The sequence below is a fragment of the Neomonachus schauinslandi genome, chromosome 12, assembly GCF_002201575.2.
Source record: "Neomonachus schauinslandi chromosome 12, ASM220157v2, whole genome shotgun sequence".
NCBI lineage: Eukaryota > Metazoa > Chordata > Mammalia > Carnivora > Phocidae > Neomonachus > Neomonachus schauinslandi.
The window spans coordinates 2,920,070-2,928,361 of record NC_058414.1 but is presented as its reverse complement, the minus strand read 5'-3'; positions in this window follow the sequence as shown (position 1 = coordinate 2,928,361).

The window sequence follows — 8,292 nt, the reverse complement described above, 5'->3', positions numbered from 1 at the left end:
CAGCCACCAGGATCCGGACTGTGAACAACAGGATCCTTTGAAGGATCTGGGGAAGCTTCTTTAACCTGTTGATGATAGGCTTGAGCCTAAGACATTAAGGACTTAAAGCAGCTGGTCATACTGACATGAGACAAAGGATCAGCAGAAGGTTGTATACCAAGAGACATTGGTCTGCTGGTGAATTTCTCATCTGGAGTGATTTTATGTTTCCCAAAGGGAGTTCTCCAAACAGTCAGCAAAACCAAAGGCAATAACTTAAGCCAGGAAAGTCCAATCGCTTTGGCAAGCTTAGAAATTATAAGTTTGAGGATCCCATTAGTTCTCTCGACCTTGCCTGATGATTGAGGGTGACAGGGACAGGGATAATTCCAGGGAGTTTGCAAGGCTTTCATTAAGGCTTGTATGATTTGCCCAGTGAATTGGGGGTCCCAATCACTGGAAATTGTGGAAGGTAGACCCCAAGCAGAGAACACGTTCTCCAATAATTTATTTGCCATCTTTAGGGCATCTGCCTTGTGACAGGGGAAGTCTTCAACCCACCCAGAAAACACACCTACAATAGCAAGATATTGATAACCCATGATAAGTGGTAATTAAAAGAAGTCCAGCTGCAGGTCCTCAAAGTGTCCAGAAAAAGGAGGTCTGAGGGCTCAGAAGACAAAAACAGGTTTTCCAGAATTATGGACCTGACAAGTCAGACATTGTTAGTAGACTGTTTTTGCAATTTTGTAAAAGCCTCCCCACCAATGTCTATTCATCATTTGAGACATCTTAGTTGCACCATGGTGGGTGAAAATGTGAAAAACAAAAAGTCAGGTCTACTAGAGAGCCAGGAAGAACCAAGCAGCCATCTTGGGTTTCCTGGAGTTTGATTATTCACCTAATTTACAGCCATTGTTTTCCCCCCTTAATTTCTCTGATTCGGCAGCAGACTATTGCCATATTACAAGGACATCAGGATGGCAAAAGTCTGCCCGTGAGGGGCCAGAAGTGAATGGACTTCATCCACCGCTGCCATAACTTTATAGATTCTGTCACTGCTGCCTTTGCGTGAAGGTCAGCTGGGGTGGTTCCCTGATGCTCAGGTTGTCTTTTTAGTGTGAGCCTCAATTTTGATGGCAGAGACTTCAGAAGGTTAAGGGAATAGCGGTAAGAAGATTGTTTACTTTAGTACATTTTTGATTGGGGTCAGAGTGGATGCAAGAAAACCCCTTGTTTCCATAACCCCCAAATCATGGATGATCCCAAAGGCATGCTGGCTGTCAGATGAATGTTAATAATTTGTCCTGATAACTGGCATGTCCTGGAGGGGCCTGAAGCTCCTCTTGTTGGGCTGATCTAGCTTGTGGAGATTTCCCTTCTCAAGTAGTTCATATCGGGTATGATAACAGCATTACCAGCTTGGACATTCCCCTTTGCATTTTTACAGTAGGACCCATAGACAAACAGAATTAGATCAGGATTAGTCAAAGGGGCATCTCGTACATCAGGACACGGTGTCATGAAATGGGGATTATTACCTCTAGTCTTGGGGCTCATCTTCCTCAGGTGGGGGTAGTAACATAGCAGGATTGAGAACATTGCAATGTTTAAGATGCAGATTCGGTGGGGAAAGCAGAAGGATCTCATAGGAGGCTAGTCTGCTTACAGAGAAATGTTGAATTAATTCAGAGTTAAAGCTTCAGACAGAGTGTAAAGTTTGTGAATAAATGTCATTTCCTAGGGTCGAATCTGCTGAGGCTTCCACCACCTCTGCAGCTGTAGTCGTAGCTGTAGGGCAGTTGGGGTAGGCGTGAGCAACAGAGCCAGGCTGTCTGCAGGAACAGGCAATAGGCAGATGTCCACTGACGTGTTCCTGACTGAGCGAACACTCCCCGGGCTCTGGTATCTCTTTCATGCACAAACAAAGTGAAAGGTTTTGAGTAGTTAGATGGCCCTGAAGCAGGTGGCTCTTGTAGTGCTTGTTTTATTCATGTTTGTCTTCCTGAAGAAAGGGTTTGGGAACTGAAATTTCAGTAAGTTCATAGAGGAAAATTAGGAACCCATAGTCTACCAGATCCAGCCAGGCCTAGGAATCCATGAGGCTGTTGCTTAGCTGTGCGCCCAAGGAATTCTTGGATTAGCCTAATTCTTTCTGGAGATAACTGGATTCCTTCAGTGCTTAGACTATGACCCAGCTACTGAACAATGTCTGGAGAGAACTATAATTTTCCCTTAGAGACTTCATGTTCTTCTTCAGCAAACTATCGTAGCAAGTAAACAGAGTATTTTTTTTTTAAAGATTTTATTTATTTATTTGAGAGAGAGAGAATGAGAGAGAGCACATGAGAGGGGGGAGGGTCAGAGGGAGAAGCAGACTCCCTGCCGAGCAGGGAGCCCAATGCGGGACTCGATCCAGGGACTCCAGGATCATGACCTGAGCCGAAGGCAGTCGCTTAACCAACTGAGCCACCCAAGCGCCTGCAAGTAAACAGAGTATTTTATGGATGCCTCTAGAGTAACTGAGTACAGCAAGAGGTCATCTACACACTACAGAGGGTCGATTTCCCAGGGAACTGGAGGTGCTTCCTTCTTGGTGGAGCATTTGGGAAAAATAAGAAGAAAGTATCAGTGAACTCCTGAGGCATGATGATCTGGTACACTGTTGGTTGTTCCAAGTCTAACAGAGATTGGCTGTTGGGGTCCATAGGGATGCCGGAGACAGCTGAACATAGGTCCCCAACAGTGACCATGAGTATGGAGGAACTCATGACAGGCAGGTGTCCAGGTTGGGAACAACTGGGAAATGGAGAACAACTGTCTTGTTAGTGGCTCTCAATCCTGGACAAATCACCACCCAGACCTGCAAGATTGGCCTGTTCCAGAGGCTGGTGCGGGTGGCGGTTAGCCCCTGGGTGATGTAGCCTTCCACTGCGGGCATCAGGGCTGCTGTGGCCTCGGGTTTAATGCATATTTGAGGTGACATAGGGTGACACTTCCTTCTGTCCACTCGAATTTTTATAGGCTCAGCACTTCTTCTTTAAATGTCAGTACTAGAGGGAGCCCACAGATTGTCAGGCACCTCAATTAAATTAGGGGACTTTTGTTGAACTTCTTCCTGTTCTATGTCTATAGCAGAAAAAAGGGATGCTTTTCTGTAAAGAATCCCAGAGTTATCATACTGGTTGAGATAAAAATTATCTGTGGACTTCATTTGATGCACCTAGTATGGAAACCTTTCACTCAGAGATGTATTGTTCTATGAGGGTGCGGCTTCAGGTAGAAAGCGTAGCTCTGGTATCAACTAGAGTGGGGCAAGGTTTTCCACCAATATTAATTTTAGTTTCTCTTTGGCTGTTTAGGGGAATTACTGGTAATAATTTGGCAGAGAAGCCCCTGGAGCCCTTCCAGCCGTGAGAGCGACCCACATGGGTCCTGCCAGGTAGATGCAAGGACACTCAAGAAGAATCCACATAGGACCTTTGAGGGCAACCTGTTTTCCAGTGTCTCAGTTGAGTAGAGCTGTGACATTGATCTTTGGACCAGCATTTCTTTGAAGATGGACCCCTTGCGGTGTGCGGTGTAGAAGGCCTGGATGTTATTTTGGGTTTCTGGCCTAGAGCTGTGGGAGCTATAAAGCTATTAGCCTGGCGGACTTGTGTTTGCAGTCTTGCTCCAAGATCCTTTCAAAATGCTTAGCTGTGGTCACATATTCAATCAGGCTGTGGCCTCCCATCCTATTTTCTGCCTTTTGTCCCATCCACTAATCTCAGGAGCTAATCCATTTACAAAGAGGGCAACCGGGGCAGGCGGGGTGACCTTATTTATTGTGTGTAACCTGAACACTATGAAAAGAGAGCTTGCAAATGGGCTCTAAAGTCTGCCACAAGTTCATCTTTCTTTTGTTGGTATGTTCAAATAATAGACCAGTCAGTATGAGGAAGCATCAAGGAATGGCTTGTAAAAGGTCAGTTGCATCTTTTAAGCCCTTCCAGGTAGAGGATCTTGAGGATTACTTTGGGGTTTTTGCCATTTTGCTTTCTGTGCACAGGCCTTCCCACATTCTACCGACTTGTGTCCAAGCTGATAAAGATCTGGCAGCCCAGGGTCAGAGGTCCTGACAATGACCCTGAATTCTTCAAAAACATTTCTGGGGCTCCTTCCTTGGTTTAGGAAATTCTCTATAACTATTTTTAGACCAGAGGGCGAAGGACACCTGAGGGGCTCTCATCCCTCCTATTGTCTTTTGTTTTAGGTACATTTTGTGCCTTTAATTTTTCATTAGCATTTGTAACGAGTCTTTTAATGAAGCTATTTTGGAATTTCAAAGGCTTCTGTAAGCTTCTGCATGCCAATTAGAGTAGGCATCCCCTTCGGTCTGTCCAGTTTGGGATCCTGTGCTCTCTAGCATATTTCTTAAATGAGCTATCTTGTCTAATTGGGATGTTCCCCGTAATGGTCATTGCAATTCTGGGTTATTTTTAGGAAAATCTTGCCATCTTGTTAAATATCGACAGCTTCAGGGACTAGAGGTTTTAAACGTAAAATAAGCAGGTGTGGCAGGAGGAGGCACACTCAACCCCTAGACATAAAGGACCACATTTCTTCTAGGAGGACTTTGGGTTTCCTGGAACCACCCTAATAATCTGGGGGGTGGGGAAAGGACTGAACCCGCAAAGCCCAAGGAATGGGGACTGCGGACAGATTCCAAACACACTGCCCCTAAACTGTCAGCAGTTCTGAGCGTAGAGCCCAGGGTCAGAGCTAAAAGCTGGGGTTCCATACCCCAGGAATCATGATCCAAAAGGTGAGGGGCTCAGCTCCATTGCCTCTGAGCAGAATCCCCCACCAGCTCAAGCCGCAGCACCTGCTTGGTAAAGGAAAGCCAACTAGATCAGAAGCTCACACTCAAAACAGAGCAGAGTCCAATCCCAAGGAGCTCAGCTGTGGCCCTCAGACATAGCGAGACAGTCATCTCCGAGCTTTGGCAGGAACCAAGCCTGCATTTCTCATCATTCCCGCGTGCCCACAGAAGTTCACTTTGATCCCACTGCTGCCACTGATCTGTTAAAAACCAAAATTCAGCTGAAAATACAAAAATCAGGTTTCAGAAGATCTAGTTGGCTTTATCAAAGGGTTCTTGACTCAAGCAGCATCTCATCCAGCAAGCAGAGAGATACTTTGAGGATTTAAGGTCACAGGAGGGTGGGGCAAGGAAGTCATTAGCAAAGGAAACAAGAAAGATCCTTGGAGGAAAGTTAAGAGTTCAGGGTTTCTCACTGGCTGAGCTGGGGTGCTTCCCATTGGCTGGGCTTGTTGCCAAGCAACAAGGAAGTCTTCCATCCTCCTGCCCAGGTGGGAGATGCAAGGTGCCTCTCTTCTTGTTTGGGATAATCCATGAGGAGTGGGTGGTGAGGCTCTTCCCACAGGCCTTCCCAACTCCAATTTTAGTTGGGGTGCCCTTCATAATTTTTACAAAATAAAATGAAAAACAATGAGCTGTTAATACACACACAAAATTGAACAGATATGAAGAACACTGTGGGTATACAATTCTCAAAATGACAAAATTAACCAGTCATGGCACTGGTTAGTGGTCCCCAGGGTTTGGAGGTAAGCAGAGGATGGCCGAGCTGCTCTTACACTCCCACTAACATTAATGGTGGGAGGCATAGGGAATATTTTTAGGGGTGATGGACCTGTTCTGTGGCCTGATTGTGTTAATAGTTAACACGTATCAATACATGTGGTTAAATTCATGGAACTATATACCAAATTGGAGGAAAATAATGGAATTTAAAAGCTGGAGAAATCTAAATAAGATCTACAGTTAGTTAACAATAATGTTATAATGTCAATGTCCTGGTTTTAATTATTGTACTGCAGTAAAATATTAACATTAGGGGAAGCTAATTTCCTGCACACTGTACGATGTTGGACATTTTTTCTTTGAGTCTAAAAGTACTTCAAAATACAAGGAAAAACTTTTAAATTGTAGTAGATGTTTGATGTTCCAGAAAAAATAACAATTGAAGAAGTGAGAAATGCCTCGTAACAATAAAAACATTCAAATAAGATTTGGAAAAAATATTTCTATTCAGTTATTATCACCTGGCATCTATGGAAATAACTGTAATCAAAACAAACCATCACCTGTGAATTTATCTCTCTGTAACCTGTTCTGGGGTGGAGACAGTATTCAGTATAAACTGATTATTTTTTCAAGCATTTTGTCATGAAAATCTTCAAACATACAAAAAAAATTGAGACAGACAATGAACACTGAGACACCCAGCACCTAGATTCTATAATTAGTAATTGCATGGTTTTGCTTTAATATGATAGCTACCCATCCATTCACCACCTCATCCAATATTCTAACTCATTTTAAACGTATGTCAACGTAACTCACTCATTAGTATACTTTGCCCCTGAAAACTTCAACATGCATATCATTAGCTAGACTTCAGTGTTTGTTTATTAGTTATGAAATTTCTTTGAGGTAAATTTAGAAACAGTAGCATGCAAACACTGAAGTATATTATCAGCGAGTTTGACGAAATGTACTTACGATAGAGCTCCTATCTTGATCAGAGTGAAGAATACCGCCCTCTCCCAGGACAGCAGCTATGGACATTTTGGACAAGTCTGTGTGGACAGATGCTTTCATTTCTTTTTTTAAAGATTTTATTTATTTGTGTGAGAGAGAGAGAGCACAAGCAGTGGGGAGCAACAGGTTGAGGGAGAAGCAGACTCCCCGCTGAACAGGGAGCCTGATCCAGGGCTGGATCCCAGGACCTTCATATGATGACCTGAGCCAAAGGCAAACACTTAACTGACTGAGCCACCCAGGTGTCCCCAATGTTTTATTTCTTATACACACCAAACAGAATTGCTGAGTCCTAATCTAGGTATAAATTTAAAAGAATCTGCCAGAACTTTTAAGTGGCTTCACCACATTTATGCCACTACCAACATTTATGAGATTTCCAGTGACTCCTTGTCCATGCAAGGACAGCTAAGGGAAACAGCTAAAATAAAAAGTATGATATTTTCACCTTTTTATTTTATTTTATTTTATTTTATATTTTGTGGGAAAAACACTTGCCATGAGATTTGCCCCCTTAAATGTCCGTGTACATTATTGTCGACTGTATGTACAATGTTGTACAGCAGATCTCTGGAGCTTTTCACCTTATTTTGCTGAAACTTTATGCCTCTTGATTAGTAACTCCCCAATTTCTCCTCCCCCTCTGCCTTGACAATCATCATTCCACTCTTTCATTCTATGAACTTCACCGTTTTCAATTCCTCATATTTGTTCTTCTAGGACTAGCTTATTTCACTTCCACTAATGTCTTTGACGTTCATTCATACTGTCACATGTTGCATAATGTCCTTCTGTTCTTCCGTGTTAGACCTGATAGTACTCCATTGCATACAGGATACACATCTTCTTCTTCCATTCATCTGTAGGTCAATGTTTAGATTGTTTCCAGATCTTGGCTCTTGTGAAGAATGCTGCACGAACATGCAAGTGTTCACCTCCTCAAGACCCTGATTTCAATCCTTTTGGAGAAATACCCAGAAGTGGGACTGCTGGATCTTAAGGTAGTTCTATGTTTAATTTTTTAAGGAACCTCCATCCTGTTTTCCACAGTGTGCACCATTGTGTACATTCAACAGTGTTCAAGGGCTCCCATTTCTCCTCCTCACCCACACTTACTTTTCAATCTTTGATACTAGCCATGCTGGCAAGTGTGAGATGATATCTCATGTTGGTTTTTGATTTGCATTTCCCTAATGATGACTGACACTAAACATTTTTTTTCATATACACTGGCCATTGGATGTCTTCTTTGGAGAGATATATTTAACATTAGCTGTTCTAGGAGCTATGTAATGAAATCTCGTTGAGTTTTAATTTGTATTTTGCTGATAATTCCTAATGGTGGGCATTTTTATGTGCTTATTGGCTATTTGTACATCTTACTTTGTGAGGTGTTAGCTCAAATATTTTGCCCATTTTTATTAGAGTCATTTGCTGCTTTACTATTGAGTTTTAGGATACTGCATTTTCCACATTATATATGATCAATGGCCATTTTTTTCCCCTCTTTTTAAATAGAATGAGGTGCTGTTTGTTTGAAACACTCTAAGACTACTGAAAAACTGGACAACCTGTCTTGTCAAAGTCTCCAAGAATCTTCCAAGGCTTTCTGGAATGTTGACAGTCTTAAAAAATAGATTGCCTGAAATTCATAGATAACAAAACCTACAACACACACATACACACACACACACACACACACA